This window comes from Rhinolophus sinicus, chromosome 17, assembly GCF_057876585.1.
Source record: "Rhinolophus sinicus isolate RSI-liver-muscle chromosome 17, RSI-T2T, whole genome shotgun sequence".
In the NCBI taxonomy this organism is placed as follows: Eukaryota; Metazoa; Chordata; class Mammalia; order Chiroptera; family Rhinolophidae; genus Rhinolophus; species Rhinolophus sinicus.
Window position 1 is genome coordinate 21,898,413 of NC_142517.1, and position 16,543 is coordinate 21,914,955.

At 38.5% G+C, this 16,543-nt stretch overlaps 1 pseudogene; it reads right to left on the reverse strand.

Moving 5' to 3' along the window:
• Nucleotides 1-15,844: 15,844 nt before the first annotated feature.
• Nucleotides 15,845-16,315, reverse strand: LOC141572101 (large ribosomal subunit protein uL23 pseudogene; annotated as a pseudogene).
• Nucleotides 16,316-16,543: the final 228 nt, after the last annotated feature.

Genomic DNA, 16,543 nt, shown 5'->3' on the forward strand with positions numbered 1-16,543 from the left:
AGCAGGATAGAAAAAGAGGCACAGAGAATATTAGACTTAATAGTCCTATTCAGGGAGTTGGAAAAAAAGCTAGAAAGAAATAGATAGTTTTATGTCACTCATATATTATAATTATAATGGAATATCCATCCTTTACCAGAACTGCTAAAAAAGAATTATAATAATACCAACTGATTTTCAATTGTACTTCTTATTCCTTCTGATCTTTTTAAGTGTGGTAGCCAAGTTACTAAGCATTGACAGAGAAAAAGAGAACCAGAGATTTGTATAATGCATTTCCTGGGGGGGAAAAATCAGTTTATTGTTAATTAAGCAGTATTTTAAATGTTTTATTAAAGGTGAGTAGAAGTCAGATATCACTATTGGAAGCTAACTAATCATGAACTTATCTCTGGTAAAATTGAAAACCTTAATTTTCTCATACAGAAAAGAGCACAAGTGATTCTTACTCCTTAGGAAATCTGTCTGCTGTGAAAGTGTAATTTCAACATTCAAGAAGAGAGAAAGTAGCTCCAAATCCCTCTGAAATCAAATTAAGTCAGTAGATGGTTGTATGAGGAAATGAAAAGACGGCAAACAGAACTTATCAGATGTGTTGTTCATGAAATGGTTCGGAAAATTCAACTGGAGTGAAATTCTTGTATAAATTTATTTGCTAAATTTGATGGGCACAGAATAAATTTCTCTTGGCAACACAAATTAAGAAAACCTTCAAAAGGAAGAAAAAAATTTAAATATTTTTGTTCATTCTATTGTAGCAAATGAATGTGGAGTTTAAATTACTGTAAATTCTATCTGATTGAAAGTTACCATTATCTGGCAGCTGGGGTAGGCAGAATAATAGCCCCCCAAATATGCCCGCACCCTAAGGCCTGGGACCTGTGAATGTGTCAGCTTACATAGCAAAAAGGACTTTGCAGATGTGGTCAAAAGAATAGGCCTTGAAATGGAGAGATTATCTGGGATCACGTGTTTGGACTCAATCTAATCATAGGAGTCCATTAAAGTGAAGAACCTTTCTGGGCTTGGTCAGAGAGATAAGACAGAAGAAGAAAGAGACATTTGAAACTTGGGAAGGACTCGAACTACCATGGCTGGTTTTGAAGATGGAAGATGGGGGCTGAGAGCCAAGGAATGCAGTGTCCTCTAGAAGCTGGAAATGGCAGCCAACCAATAGCCAGCAAGAAAATGGGGACTTCAGTCCTACAACTACAGGGAACCGAATTTTGCTAACGATCTGAAGAAGCAAGGAACAAGATCCTGCTCTGCAGACTCCAGATAGGAACAAAGCATTTGATTTTGACTTCTGACCTCCAGAACTGTAAGATAATACATTGGTGTTTTAAGCCACTACATTTATAGTAATATGTTAGAGCAGCAATGGAAAACTAATACAGCAACTTTATTAAGATATGCATGACTATTAAATAAATGGCCTTCAGTAAATCTCCCAGTCTAGACAAGTTTGTACTAAAACCCTTATGATACCTTTTAGATGGAGAAGCAAGGAACGAGATCCAAATAAAAATAAAACCCAATCCAATTCCTACAATACCTACCATTGTTGTGAATTATAGTTTAACTAAAGAAGATACAGTTGGAATCATGTTTTCAGTTGTTATTACAAATCATTAATAATATGCTATATTACAGAATTGTACACTTGAAACCTATATAATTTTACTAACCAATGTCATCCCAATAAGTTTAATAAGTTTAATAAAAATTAAAATAAATAATAGGGGAAACAATGTGTATGGGGTATACGAGCTTCACAACTTTTCTGTAAATCTAAAACTTCTAAAATAAAAAGTTTGTTTAAAAACTCCTTGGAAAAGAGACTGATGAACTCATCTTGGCTCAGATATCCCACTTGAACCAATGAACCGAGGACAACAGTGGTGAGGCCAAGCTCCAGAACATGGTACCTTATGGTAACCATAGTCATACTGGTGTGTGCGTGTGTGCACACGTAGGGGAGCAGGGATGTTAGTGGAGAAATCCAGGATAACAGTGCTGGCAGATAATTTAATAGACGCCCATTTAATTTGACTTCCTTCTTTATTCACATACCTCGTATGGTTATGTTGTAAGTCTGTGGGATTCTCTCCTGATATCACAAACCATTCTTTCATTTTTCCATTCTAGCTCCTCCTTCTCTCTCACACTAGGTTGATATCCTGACCATGCCAGTTCCCCTGGTATCCTCCATGACATCATACAAGATCTGACAAGTGCGCAAACTTGTTGCAATGATGTGGCTAAACTTTTTTGATATCAGAGGGATTATTTATTATGAATTTATACCAACTGGACAAACAACTAACAAAGTTTACTATTTGGAAGTGCTGAAAAGACTGCATGAAAAAGTTAGACGATCTGAACTTTTCGCCAACAATTCATGGCTCTTGCATCACGACAATGCACCAGCTCACACAGCACTGTCTGTAAGAGAGTTTTAGCCAGTAAACAAATAACTGTATTGGAACACCCTCCCTACTCTCCTGATCTGGCCCCCAATGACTTCTTTCTTTACCTGAAGATAAAGGAAATATTGAAAGGAAGACATTTTGATGACATTCAGGACATCAAGGGTAATATGACGACAGCTCTGATAGTCATTTCAGAAAGAGTTCCAAAATTGCTTTGAAGGGTAGACTAGGCACTGGCGTCTGTGTATAGTTTCCCAAAGGGAGTACTTTGAAGGTGACTATAGTGATATTCAGCAATGAGATATGTAGCACTTTTTCTAGGATGAGTTCGCGAAGTTAATTGTCCGACCTCGTATAATGGCTTTCAAGGGAACTGTCCAAGGCACCAACCCTGAGGTATTGCTAGAAATATTGCTAGAAAAACATTTAATAGAAACTTTGCAAGATAAAGATGAGAAATTGGCCACAAAGTAGAACAAAGCTAAAAAAGATACATAATCTGAGAGGTAAAAGAAACCCAGCATTCCAGAAAGAAAGAACAAAGAAAATGGAATGGAGAGCACTGTCAAATAAAAAATACATAGTTATTTCCCAGTGCTGAAACTTGCAATTAAAGACTGCACTGAGTTCCTGGCACAATGAATGAAGATACATCCCAAGACATGTCATTGTGAAAATTCAAATTGCTAAGGATAAAGACAAGATTCTAAAAGTTTTCTTGAGGAAAAAAATATGACCTACAGAAAAATGACAAGTCTGATATCACATTTTCCATCAACAATGTTCAATGTTAGAAGACTGAAGAAATAGCTTAAAGTTCTAATGAATAATGTCACAAGATTCATAAAATATTTCCCGCACCCTTGAAAGGGAGGTTATTTTAGGTTGGATTATATCCAAATGAGGGAGAAAATTAAGACAGAAAAGAATCTTGGCATTCCTGAAATAGTGGAGCCAATTTGTCTCTAGAAGAATAGCAAAGGGAAACTTCAGAATTACAGTTATGCAGCAGGCCTGGAGTTCAGCCAATGTAAACTGAGGCAGAAAGCGAAACGGTGACTCAACAGAGCACCTATTACTATTTTGTATCTATTGGTACTGGGGTAAATGTAAGAAAAATCACTACAAGTAGAAAATTGAAGACAAAGTCTGTTAAAAACATATCACAATAATCAATGTTCACTGCTTGAATCTGCAGAAAACATTTACATCTTAATATTCTTACTGACTTTCATCTTTTCAATTAACCTACAGATAAAGCATGGAAGAATTAATCATATATTAATAGTATTAACCTTACCATTGCAAAAGTTATGCACAGATGATAGAAGTTTCAGGAGAAAAGAACAGAGTGATGCTAAAATGAAAATTTTGATCATGAATATAATGTTAAAATGTGGGAAGAAAAATTATGCATGCAGCGTGCTTGGGTTTGTCTTGGTATTTGGCCAAAGTATGCATTTGGTTTACTGCTATAAAATATACTGTCCACAGCTGTTGAAATATGATGTTAGTATTTCACTAAAGATGCAAAGTAACTACATGAAGAACTCAAAATAGAAATTTAACAACTGGTTGGAAGGGGGCTGATTGTAAACCAGCTCATTCTTCGTTTATTATAATACATTAGATTATATCTAAATATTGTAATTGAAAAGCATATAATTAAAAGATATGGAAGTGAAAATTAAGCAAAAATGATACAGGGATAGAATAGTTATTTCTAGAAAGTGTGTGTATAGATGGAAAAAGAAGCATATATTAATTAAAAGTGCATATATTAATTTGACAAAATGAAAGAATCTTTAAAGGAGATGAGGAAGTAGCAAAAATATGTTTGGTGGGGGTAAAAGAGTTACATTAATAGATATTACTATAATTCATCTTAGAGAAAAAAAATATGTTTATTTAGAAACCTCTTGATAAATTGCTTAGAGCTGAAATCCCTTTTAACTTCTAGTAATTGTGCATACTATTTACGTTTATCTAGTATTTCTTTTTCTTTTTGGAAGGGGAACAGGACTTTATTGGGGAACAGTGTGTACTTCCAGGCCTTTTTTCCAAGTCAAGTTGTTGTCCTTTCAATCTCAGTTGTGGAGGGTGCTGTTCAGCTTCAAGTTGTTGTTCTTTCAGTCTTAGTTGGGGAGGGCGCAGCTCAGCTCCAGGTCCAGTTGCCATTTTCTAGTTGCAGGGGGCACAGCCCACCATCCCTTGCGGGAGTCGAACCGGCAACCTTGTGGTTGAGCCAACTGAGCCATCTGGGAGGCAGCTCAGCTCCAGGTGCCGTGTTCAACCTTAGTTGCAGGGGGCGGAGCCCACCATCCCTTGCAGGACTCGAGGAGTTGAACTGGCAACCTTGTGGTTGAGAGCCCCCTGGCCCATGTGGGAATCGCACCGGCAGCCTTCGGAGTTAGGAGCTGGAGCTCTAACTGCCTGAGCCACCGGGCCAGCCCCCGTTTATCTAGTATTTCACTTCGTTTATTTTAATTTTAAAATATTATACAAAGGGGCTGGCCCGGTGGCTCAGGCGGTTGGAGCTCCATCCTCCTAACTCTGAAGGCTGCTGGTTCGATTCCCACATGGGCCAGTGGGCTCTCAACCACAAGGTTGCCAGCTCCATTCCTCAGCTCCCGCAAGAGATAGGGGGCACATGGGCTGCGCCCCCTGCAACTAACAATGGCAACTGGACCTGGAGCTGAGCTGCACCCTCCACAACTAAGATTGAAAGGGCAACAACTTGACTTGGAAAAAGAACTGGAAGTACACACTGTTCCCCAATAAAGTCCTGTTCCCTTTCCCCAATAAAATCTTTAAAAAAAATATTATACAAATAAGTATGAGTCTTGTTATCAGTCTTGTCTCAATAAAAACAGTACATTTAAAATAGGAAATTAAAGGAAGGTTTGTTTACAAAGGGACTATTTAAAAGGTGCAGAACGGGAACCCATAAGGGATGGTGCATTGACTTGGAGCTGAGCAGCAACCAAGATGTCACCAACCTCTAGGTCTAAAGCAAAAAGGAGAGGGAATGGTTTCTAGAACTTGGAAGGAAAAGTTTGTGTATAGCGTCACTATGAATGGGGTATTGACTGTTGGGTGGAGGACATAGCCAGCTTAAGGTGACCTTGTAAAGAGAGAGTCACAGGAATAAATAAACTGGTTTCACTCTCTTGCCTCCATAAACTCTTCTACCAGGGATTCCCATGGGTAGAAAGGCAACTAGAAACAGAAGACATGGGAATCTTGATATAGGTCGGCTCCTTGGAGTCAAGAGAATGGTGGAGAAGGGAAAATGGAGGATTTTTGCTGTAGTTCAACCTTTAGGCATTCACTTTCCCCTCCTTTTTTCTTTTTGTCTAGGTGGTAAGCTTGTATTTCCAACACAAGGGAACAAATAAAGTTTTAACAGCTACTGTGTCATAGTGGGATAATATCAACCCAGTTACACTCCTATTGAAACCTAGATTATTCTCAATTCATAAAATGTGATAGGGAGAGCAGAAGAAAAAATAGGGTAATGTAAAGCGTAACTGCTACACTCCTGACTTTATAGGTAATCATTAAGCCTCGGTTGCGTGAAAGCGTTACGAGATTCCCCAGGGAATTCCTTGGGTTCCAAACAGCGTTTCTTATCCCTAACATGCACCAGTAATTCCATTTTCCCTGGGTCATTTCTATCAATCTCTCCTCCCAGAAAAATAATCTCCTTTCTCTGCCTGATGATTCAGAGTTACGAGTAATTCAAAATAGTCAAGGGGCAGTTTCTGCTTCCAACTCACCAGAGCTGTCCCATATTCTCTGATGAAAACACCTTTCTATTGGATTATAGGACTTACAGACACACCAAGCTCAAGATCACAAGATAGGAAGCAAAACTATTTCCAATAGTTTATTTGAATATTTTATAGAATACATAATAATATGTAATGTTTTGTTTTTAGTGGTTGCTCTAGGTATTATAATAAACATCCTTAACTTCACAGTCTAGTTAGAGACAATATTGTACTACTTCACATAACATATAGAAATATTTGCAATTGTCTGAATAAATTCACTTCCCCCACTGTAGTTTATGTCATACATATTATACATATTACATCTACACATATTATAAAACCCACAAATCAATGTCATAATTTTGCTTCAAACAGTCATGTATTTAAAAATACACACAGGAGATGAATCACCTTTCATATTTATCTAGGTATTTACTATCTCTGATTAGGCAATCATTATTTTAGATATTCAGAACTAATTATTTTTGATTATTGATTGCTGAAATTGAAACTTATGTTAAAAACAGAGATAGCAAAGTATTAAAAAACTTTAAAAACTTAAAAGAAGAAATAGTGTAATGTAGTGCAGATGTCCTCAAACTGTGTCCATTAGGACACTGTAGCATTTTATGAGGAAACAAGATTTGAGTTCAGGTACTTTTGTCACTTAATGCCTAGTCACTCTTTATTTTTTTAATTAAAAAAAAAAATTTTTAAAGTTATTGGGGTGATAGTTGTTAGTAAAGTTACATAGATTTCAGGTGTACAATTCTGTAGTACATGATCTATATCTCATATTGCGTGTTCTCCATCCAGAGGCAGTTCTCTTTCCATCACCATATATTAGACCCCATTTACCCTCTTCTAGAGCCCCTGAAATGTAAGAGTATATTTCCGTACTCTTAATCTCATATTTTCTAATTTCTAAAGTGACACAAGTCAAGTTTTCGAACACCTAGAAAAATTAAGGCAGGAATCTCAGATGAATAATGCATGTGGTGAAAGCCAGCACAGCTTGGTAAGGACTGTGATAAAGAAGACGTGTCCTGTCCACAGACTTCAGTGGCTTCCAGGCACCGGTCTCTTGTTTTTACAGGTGAACATCAGCCTGGTTTTTCCAGATCTTTAATCATCGGTGTAAAATCTCCACTTTTTAAAATGTGATAAATAGGGCCAGCCTGGTGGCTCAGGCGGTTGGAGCTCCATGCTCCTAACTCCAAAGGCTGCCGGTTCGATTCCCACATGGGCCAGTGGGCTTTCAACCACAACGTTGCTGGTTCAACTCCTCGAGTCCCACAGGGGTGGTGCGCTCCACACCCTGCAACTAAGATTGAACACAGTACCTGGAGCTGAGCTGCCTCCCAGATGGCTCAGTTGGTTGGAGCATGGGCTCTCAACCACAAGGTTGTCAGTTCGATTCCTCGACTACCACAAGGGATGGTGGGCTGTGCCCCCTGCAACTAGGAACGGCAACTGGACCTGGAGCTGAGCTGCGCCCTCCACAACTAAGACTGACAGGGCAACAACTTGAAGATGAACAGCACCCTCCACAACTAAGATTGAAAGGACAACAACTTGACTTGGAAAAAAGTCCTGGAAGTACACAATGCTCCCCAATAAAGTTCTGTTCCCCTTCCCCAATAAAATCTTTAAAAAAATGTGACAAATAATTCAAAAGATTTATAAAGATTGTGTTAAAGAGCACGTTCTGTAAAACAGATTCATCCTATGATAGATGAGCGATCTGTGACCCTTGGATTAGCTAATTTTTAACCAATCTTCAAATACTGTAATTTTGTGATTCTGTGGGACTCAATAAGAAAGAATGTTAGTCAGGGCCACCTATTAATAACTTTGGTGTATTGTTGCTGCTGGAATAACATACTGTGGAGTTTTAGTACAGAAAATAGAAGTTAGTCATCTGTTTTTGAATTATTGTTAAGGTATAACAACTATTTTCGGTTACTGAGAAAGAAAAAGGTCTTCAAAGACTCTCGTTTACATAGGAGAAAGCTTTTAGGAAATCTGTAAGTAGAGCTTTTATGAAATGTTAATGCACACGTGTGGTAGATGGTTGGGGATCAACAGGATGAAATTCCAGTGGGGTTGTAACTGGACTAGATTTATGGGACTCAACTCAATCACCAAGTGTATTACTGAAAGGAGGGTAAAAGCCTATGTAAGGATTCAGCTATTGGTCACATGTCCTGATCCAGGGAATAGATAAAAGCTTATATGGATCTCGTGGAAACCTGCCAATACTTGTCTCCATAATACATGATAAAACTCTGACAGTAAGCTACTCCTGGGAGTTTGGTATTAAATTAGAGAGGCGGCAGCTCTCCTTTCTGCTGTTTTCAGATAGCTGGACAAGGCTTTCTAACATGCTGCTAATGTAGAAGCCAAAAGATGAAAGTTCTATTTTAATATCTCTCCAACACCTCATCTTTTCAATCTCCGTTGTAACGTGGTTTAGAGGTATGGAAATATTAATGTGTGATATGCCCCATTCACTATGCTACAACTTTCTTAAGATAATATCACACATACACAGGTTAAAGATTGTCTCAAGAAAGAGCATTTTACTCTTTCTACAAAATACGTATGTAAGTACTTGTGCTTTAGTCCGAGATCATTTTTGTCCTGAGAAATTAGAAAGTCAGTCAGTCTAACTTACATTTAATGAGGAGGAGACAATTTTATTTTTCAAATAGCAATCACCATAATTATTTTGCATAAAAGTGTCTTTATTTACAATAATATTGATCTTTGTAATAGAGGAAGTAGAACTTGGGCTGGGGGAACAGAAGAGGAAAGAGGTACAGAAAGGAGGGTAGAAGACTGCATTTGCATAATGTGAATCCTCCTTGGAACCGCCCCAAATTTTTAATAAAGATCACTAACCTCACAATTTTTTTTTATTTTAAGAATTATGGTGAAATATATATATAACACAAAACTTACTGTTTTAACCATTTTTGAGTGTAAAGCTGAGTAGCATTAAGTACATTCACTTTGTTGTGCTACCATCACCGTAATTTATCTCCAGAATTTCTTCATCCAAATTGAGCATCTGTACTCATTAAACACTAAATCTCCATCCTCCCCACCCCTCAGCCCCTGCCAACCACATTCTACTTTCTGTCTGTGTGAATTTCATTACTCATATAAGTGGAGTTATACAATGTTTGTTCTTTGGTGAGAAATTCTTATTGAGATTGTTTTGTGTTGTAGAAATCAATGAAAGTTCTGACTTTCACATGAGGAACAAGATGGGTGGGTCAGCGGATTCTGAAGAAAGCACAGGTTTCTGGAGGCAGAGGTGGCTCCAAGAATATGATAGAGGTTGAAACTAGAACCACAAGGCCAAATCTGGCACACAGATGTGATTAGTCTGTAGAGTGCTTTAAAACATTTGAATTGCATGACATCATTTAAAATTGGGGACATTTTAATAAAGATTCAGCTTTGTTGTCCATCTTGTAAAATCTGTCAATAATGGGCATACATTTCCCTAGTGACAATCAGATAGGCAGCCTATGCAACTCCAGTTTTTTCCTTATATCCATAATGCTTTATTTATTCATGCTTAGTTTATTCATGGGTGCATAATATTCATAGTAATCTGAATATTCATGGTAATTTTGAAATGAGTGTTCACATCTCCACACATACAGAGTTGGATCCAAGTTTATCCAGATGTTGAGTGGCAGAGAGGTTTCATATGACATCTGGGCTACAAATCAAAAAGAGGCATTTATTGGGAGGATATAGAGTTGTCCTGTGGACACCAATGGATGTCAATTAGTGGGTTTTGTGGGAACCCTGAAATAGGACAGAAGTTAGGCAGCAAAACAGACTCCTTTTCTAGCTGTCATTTGACTGTGAAAGCACACTTTCTACTCTTTGCATCTTTTTTTTTTTTTTTTTTTTTAAAGATTTTATTGGGGAAAGGGAACAGGACTTTATTGGGGAACAGTGTGTACTTCCAGGCCTTTTTTCCAAGTCAAGTTGTTGTCCTTTTCAGTCTTAGTTGTGGAGGGTGCAGCTCAGCTCCATGTCCAGTTACTGTTTTCTAGTTGCAGGGGGCACAGCCCACCATCCCTTGCGGGAGTCAAACCACAACCTTGTTGTTCATCCGGGAGCTCAGCTGCAGCTCAGCTCAAGGTGCCCTGTTCGATCTTAGTTGCAGGGGGTGGGGCCCACCATCCCTTGCGGGACTCGAGGAGTTGAACCGGCAACCTTGTGGTTGAGAGCCCACTGACCCATGTGGGAATCGAACCGGCAGCCTTCGGAGTTAGGAGCATGGAGCTCTAACCGCCTGAGCCACCGGGCCTTCCCCTCTTTGCATCTTTTATATGTCTGCTATATTCTGCATATTCATATCACAGTATGTCTGCTGCTTTTCAGGACAAAATTGTGTTTCTACTATGGCTCTTATAGGCTCCTACAATTCCTGCTTGTTCAAGTGCCACCAATCGATTATAGATTCTGAATCCCAATTTATGTCCTCAGGAGAGAGAATCTGGTGTCCTGGTTCACGTCCACTCAGCCTCATCTCTGATGTATCTTGGCTGCAGTGGAGAGCTCTGGGCAGGCTTTTACCCACTTCAGATTGATAGACTCAGATCTTTGCTTTTTGCCCTGAAACTCCTTTGATGCTAGTGATGCCCCTGAGAGCTCATTTTGTCCATGTCCATTGGCTTGTACATGTGAGGGAGTTAACATCCTTGGGGGTTAACATCCCCTTGAACAATGAGGCGTGAGAGCTGCTGCATCATAAGTGCTCCTGCTTTTCATCCTTCTAGCTTGTGATTCTGGGAGGCGTTCTGTACACTTTTCTGGAAGTCCAAGCAGAATTGAGCCCCTTATGTCCACAGTAGACATCTCAATAACATACCTTAGTATTGGCCCTTCCTCCTTCCCTATCTCACTCTTTTCATCTCTTCACCCTGCCCACTGGAATCACTTCCTGAAAAATGCTAGGGCATTTAATTCCCTCCTGATACCTAAACCAACCTGCTCACAAGTCTTGTCACAGGCTCTGCTTTTTGGGGAAGCCATGCTGAGACAGGCTGGTTTGTATCAGGTGTTTACCCATTTGATATGGGTTGAATTGTGTCCCCCCAAGAGATATGTTGAAATCCTCACCCCAGGTACCTCATATTATGACTTTATTTGGACATAGGGCTGTAGTAGATGTATTTGGTCGAGATGAGGTCATGCTGTAGTAGGGTGGGTTCTTAATCTAATATAACTGGTGTCTTTATAAGAAGAGACAAACACAAAGAGGAGAGAATGCTACCTAATGATGGAGGCAGAGATTGAAGTGCTGTAGTTGCAAGCCAAAGGACATCTAGAATCACCAGCAACCACCACAAGTCAGGAAGAGGCAAGAAAGAACTGTCTTTTGCTGTTTCAGAGGGAATTTGTCTATCCCGATACTTTGATTTTAGACTTCAACCTTCAGATCTGTGAAATAATAAGTTTCTGTTGTTTTAAGCCACCTGGTCTGTAGTTCTTTGTTATAGCAGCTCTAGGAAAATAATACACCACTGTTGTAACCTCTGTTGCTAGATAGTGAGCACATAATGTGTGGCCTGTGGTCTACTTATCAGGGGCTAGACTATGAGAGAAGCGGACGTGGTCAGGTTATTTAATAAGGGGCACAGGGCTAGAGTGGAAGCCATGGGCATCTATAACATAAGTGGAAATGTTTGTAAAAAAGGTAAAATGATGATAAAAATAAAAATGGAGAATCAATTCAAAATAGGTAGAGCAAAATTCTCTATTAATACTGTACTAGCAATAATACTATGTTTTCCTGACTTTTGTTTTTCTCCTGGATATACAACTAGACCACGTTTCTCAGTCTAGTTCATCAAGTTATATGAAAAATAAATCAGCTATTAATCAACTTAACTCAATAAGTTGATAAGCATATTTCTGATGCAAGAGCTATGGATCCATATTGATTCGTAAGAAGAAATGTGATACAAAAACCAATCAAATATCTATAAATTAATATGAAGGTTTCTCAATCAGTATAGGCTCTCAGCTCTCTTAAGGCTTTTAACTCCTTTCTGTTATCTAAACCAACTCATCCTCTATGAACCTTGGGATGAGAACAAGTCTCACAAGTAAAGGCATGTCTGTGGAGACTCACTGACATTATGAGATCTGTGGACGAGGCCTTCCATGTGCGGGCAGAAACTTAAATTGGATTTTGTTGTGTATTTCTAGAATCAAATAATTGTTTATTGTTTCTCCAAGATTCTTTGGTTAAGGCGCTGTTATGTCCATTTAAAATGTTTTCCCATAAAAATTATCACCTGTAGACATAGCAGCAGAAGCAGTCAATACCTCCTTAATAGTTGGGTAGGGTACTGTGCTCGTACATAAATTACATAGAAACACATTACCTTTGAGAAGACTGTAATCTCACAAACTCTGCCTGCAACATGGAAAACAATTGGAGACAACCAACAATCAATGTGAGTAGAACAAACAGGAATTGATTACAATAGTAAAGAGAAAGTTTGCCTAGGATGGTTGTGTTTGAAATGGAAAGAAGTAGTGGGTTTGAGAAATATTTAGGAGAAAAATCTACAAGAATCAATGAATTCAGTGAGTTGGAGGTAGGTATTGAAGATGACTTTTAGGATTGGGATTCTCTTAGAAGGACAGATGGTGGTGCCTTTGGCTATGATGTGGAGCAGTAGAATGGGGTTGAATTTGATTTCGGACTTGTTGAATCTGAGGTATATTTTAGTAGGTACTTATGTAGGCAGTCTACAGCTCAGAGGAGTGGTCTGAAGTGAAGATGGAAATGTAGGGCATTTGATTATGGGTAGTAATGAAGCCACAAGTGTGGATGATTTTAATTAAGGTGACAGTATAGAGTGAGAAGACAAGGCACCCTAAGGGTGATATTGGGGGAGTCTACAGAGTTTAGTGATTGAGAAGAGAAGAATAATCCTGTAACCAATTCCCAGAATTGAATAAGTTCATAGACCCCGGGACCCTTGCATGAATGAAGGGATGGTGGGCCCCATTTAGAAAAAACTTTGCCACACATCAAAAAATGTATAGTAAAAATATTCTTCCTAGCCTTCCTGAGAGAGGCCTATGACCACTTTCTGGTTAACTGTGTACTGGGGAAGAGTAAATAATCAGGTATTTGAAGGATTTCTAGACACTGACTTAGACATTAGTTCATGGAGATCTTAAATGCCATTAGGGTTCACTAATCAGAGTTGGGGCTTAATAAAATCAGGTGATCAACAGAATTTTGACTTGTGTCCACTTAACAGGTCCCGTAGGTCTCTGAACCCACCTTGTGGTTATTCCTCAGTTCCAGAAGGCATAATTGGCATGAACATACTCAGAGAATGGCAGAATTCCCACATAGGTTCCCTGACCTGTGGTTAAAAAAAACAAAAAAGCCAAGTTTAGGTCACCTGAGCTTCCTCTACTTATCAAAATAGTTAACCGAAAGTAATGCAGTATTTATGGAGAGACTGCAAAGATTATTTCCCCTGCAAAGATTTGAAAGATGCAGCGGTGATGGTTCCTGCCATATCTTAATTCAACTTACCTTATTGGTTTGTGCAGAAGACACATGGATTTTGGAGAATTAAAGTAATCATCACAAAGTTAATCAGGTGGTGATTTATTTTTAAAAGACTTTTATCAAAAATATGGCTAACATACAACATTATACCAGTTTAATGTGTACACCATAGTTGTTCAACATTTATGTACCTAAAGAAGTGATCACCATGATAAGTCCAGCAACCATCTGACACTACCACTCTTTTAAAACATTACCGACTTTCCCTGAAAATAAGACCTAGCCAGACCATTAGCTCTCATGCATCTTTTGGTGCAAAATTTAATGTAAGACCTGGTCTTATTTTAATATAAGACCGGGTGTAATATAATATAATTTAATATAATACCAGGTCTTACATTAATTTTTGCTCCAAAAGACGCACTAGAGCTGATGGTCCGGCTAGGTCTTATTTTCGGGGAAACACAGTGTTGACAATATTTCCTGTGCTGTATATTATATCCCCATGACTTATTTGTTTTACACCTTGAAATTTGGGCCTCTTAGTGCCCTTCACCTCCCCTCTGTTTAAAATTTTCAGTGACAGTTGACACTTAATATTATTTTTTATTAATTTCAGGTATGTAGCATAGTAGTTAGACATTTATATAATTTAAGATTAGCCTAGTACTCACCTGACTAGTCTAGTGCAACCTGCCACTATACATAGTTATTACCGTATTATTGACTATATTCCCTATGCTTTACTTTACATTCCTATGACTACATTGTAACTACCAATTTCTACTTCTTAATCCCTTCACCTTTTTCACCCTGACCCCAACCCCCTCCCATCTATCACCCCAAAAGATCTAGTACCCAGCTGACACCATACATAGTTATTACAATATTATTGATTATATTCCTTATACTATACCCTACAACCCCATGACTACTTTATAACTACCAATTTGTACTTCTTAATACCTTCCCCTTTTTTCACTCGCACCCCACCTCCAACACCTCTCCATCTGGCAACCATCAAAATGTACTCTGTATCTATGAGTTTGTTTTTGTTTTGTATGTTTGTTTACTTTATCCTTTCGATTCCACATGTAAGCAAAATCACATTGCATCTGTTTTCTCTGTCTGACATACTCCACTCAGCACAGTTCGCTCCAGACCCATTCATACCACCACAGATGGCAAGAACCCATTCCCTTCCATGGCTGAGCTTTATTCCATTGTATTTAAGTACAACCTCCTCTTTATCCATTCATCCATCAACGGACATCCAGGTCACCTCCACATCTTGGCCATTGTAAACAATGCTGCAATGCACATATCCCCTCAAAGTAGTAGCTTGGGTTTCTTCAGATAAATACCCAGAAGGGGGATTACTAGGTCCTTTTTTGTTTCTTGTTATAGCCTTTGTTTTAAAGTCTATTTTGGCTGGTATAAGTGTTGCTACTCCAGCTTACAAAATTTTTTTTGTTTGTTTCCATTTTCATGAAATAACTTTTTCCATTCCTTTACTTTCTGTCTGTGTGTGTCTTTCAATCTGAAGTGAGTCTCTTGTAGGTAGCATATGTAAGGGTTTTGTTTTCTTATTTATTCAGCCACCCTATGTTTTCGACTGGAGCATTTAATCCATTTACATTGAAAATAATTGTCAATAGATAAGTAGTTATTGCCATTTTATTATTCATATATACTTTTTTCATCATAAAGAAGTCTCTCTAACATTCCATGCAATACTGGTTTGGTGGTGATGAACTCCTTTAGCCTTTTCTTGTCTGGGAAGCTTTTTGTCTGTCCTGCGATCGTAAATGATAGCTTTGCTGGGTGGAATAATCTTGGTTGTAGGTCCTTACTTTTCATCACTTTGAATATTTTCTGCCAATCCCTTCTGGCCTGCAAAATTTCTGTTGAAAAATCAGCTGACAATCTTATGGGAGCTCCCTTATAAGTAACTAGTTTCCTTTCTCTTGCTGCTTTTAGGATTCTCTCTTTGTCTTTAACCTTTGCCTTTTTTTTTTACAGTGAAAAAATTATTTATTTAGAATTAGCCAGCTGGACTCAGTTTAGATGATCCCAATTTTGTTGGCAACACCCGAAGAATCATAGTCAGGAGCCAGTTGAATATATGCCTTCTTCTCTCCATCAGGCCTGATCAGGGTGTTGACCTTTGCCATGTCAATGTCATAGAGCTTCTTCACAGCCTGTTTGATCTGGTGCTTGTTGGCCTTGACATCCATAATGAACACAAGTGTATTGTTGTCTTCTATCTTCTTCATGGCTGACTTGGTCATTAGAGGGAATTTGGTAATGGCACAGTGGTCAAGCTTGTTTCTCCTGGGGCACTTTTTCAAGGACATTTGGGCTGCCTTTGGAGCTGGAGTGTCTTGGGCCTTCAGAAGGTGGGTGATATGAGCATCTTTTTTTTTTGTGTGGCTGTGGACACCTTTCAGCACTGCTTTCTTTGTCTTCAAAGCCTTTGTTTTGGCTTTGGCTTTGAGAAGGGCAGGGGCCTCCTTCTTCATTTTCAGTGCCATCTTTGTGAAAAGCAACCTTTGCCATTTTACTTATTATGTGTCTTGATGTTGGCCTGTTTGGTTTTAGCTTGTTTGGGATTCAGTGTACTTCCTGGGCTTGTATGTCTATTTACTTTACCAGGTTAGGAAATTATTAGTCATTATTTTTTCAAATAGCTTTTCAATTCTTTGTTCACTCTCTTCTCCTTCTGGTACCCACCAATCCCCCGGGGACCCGCCATGATGCAA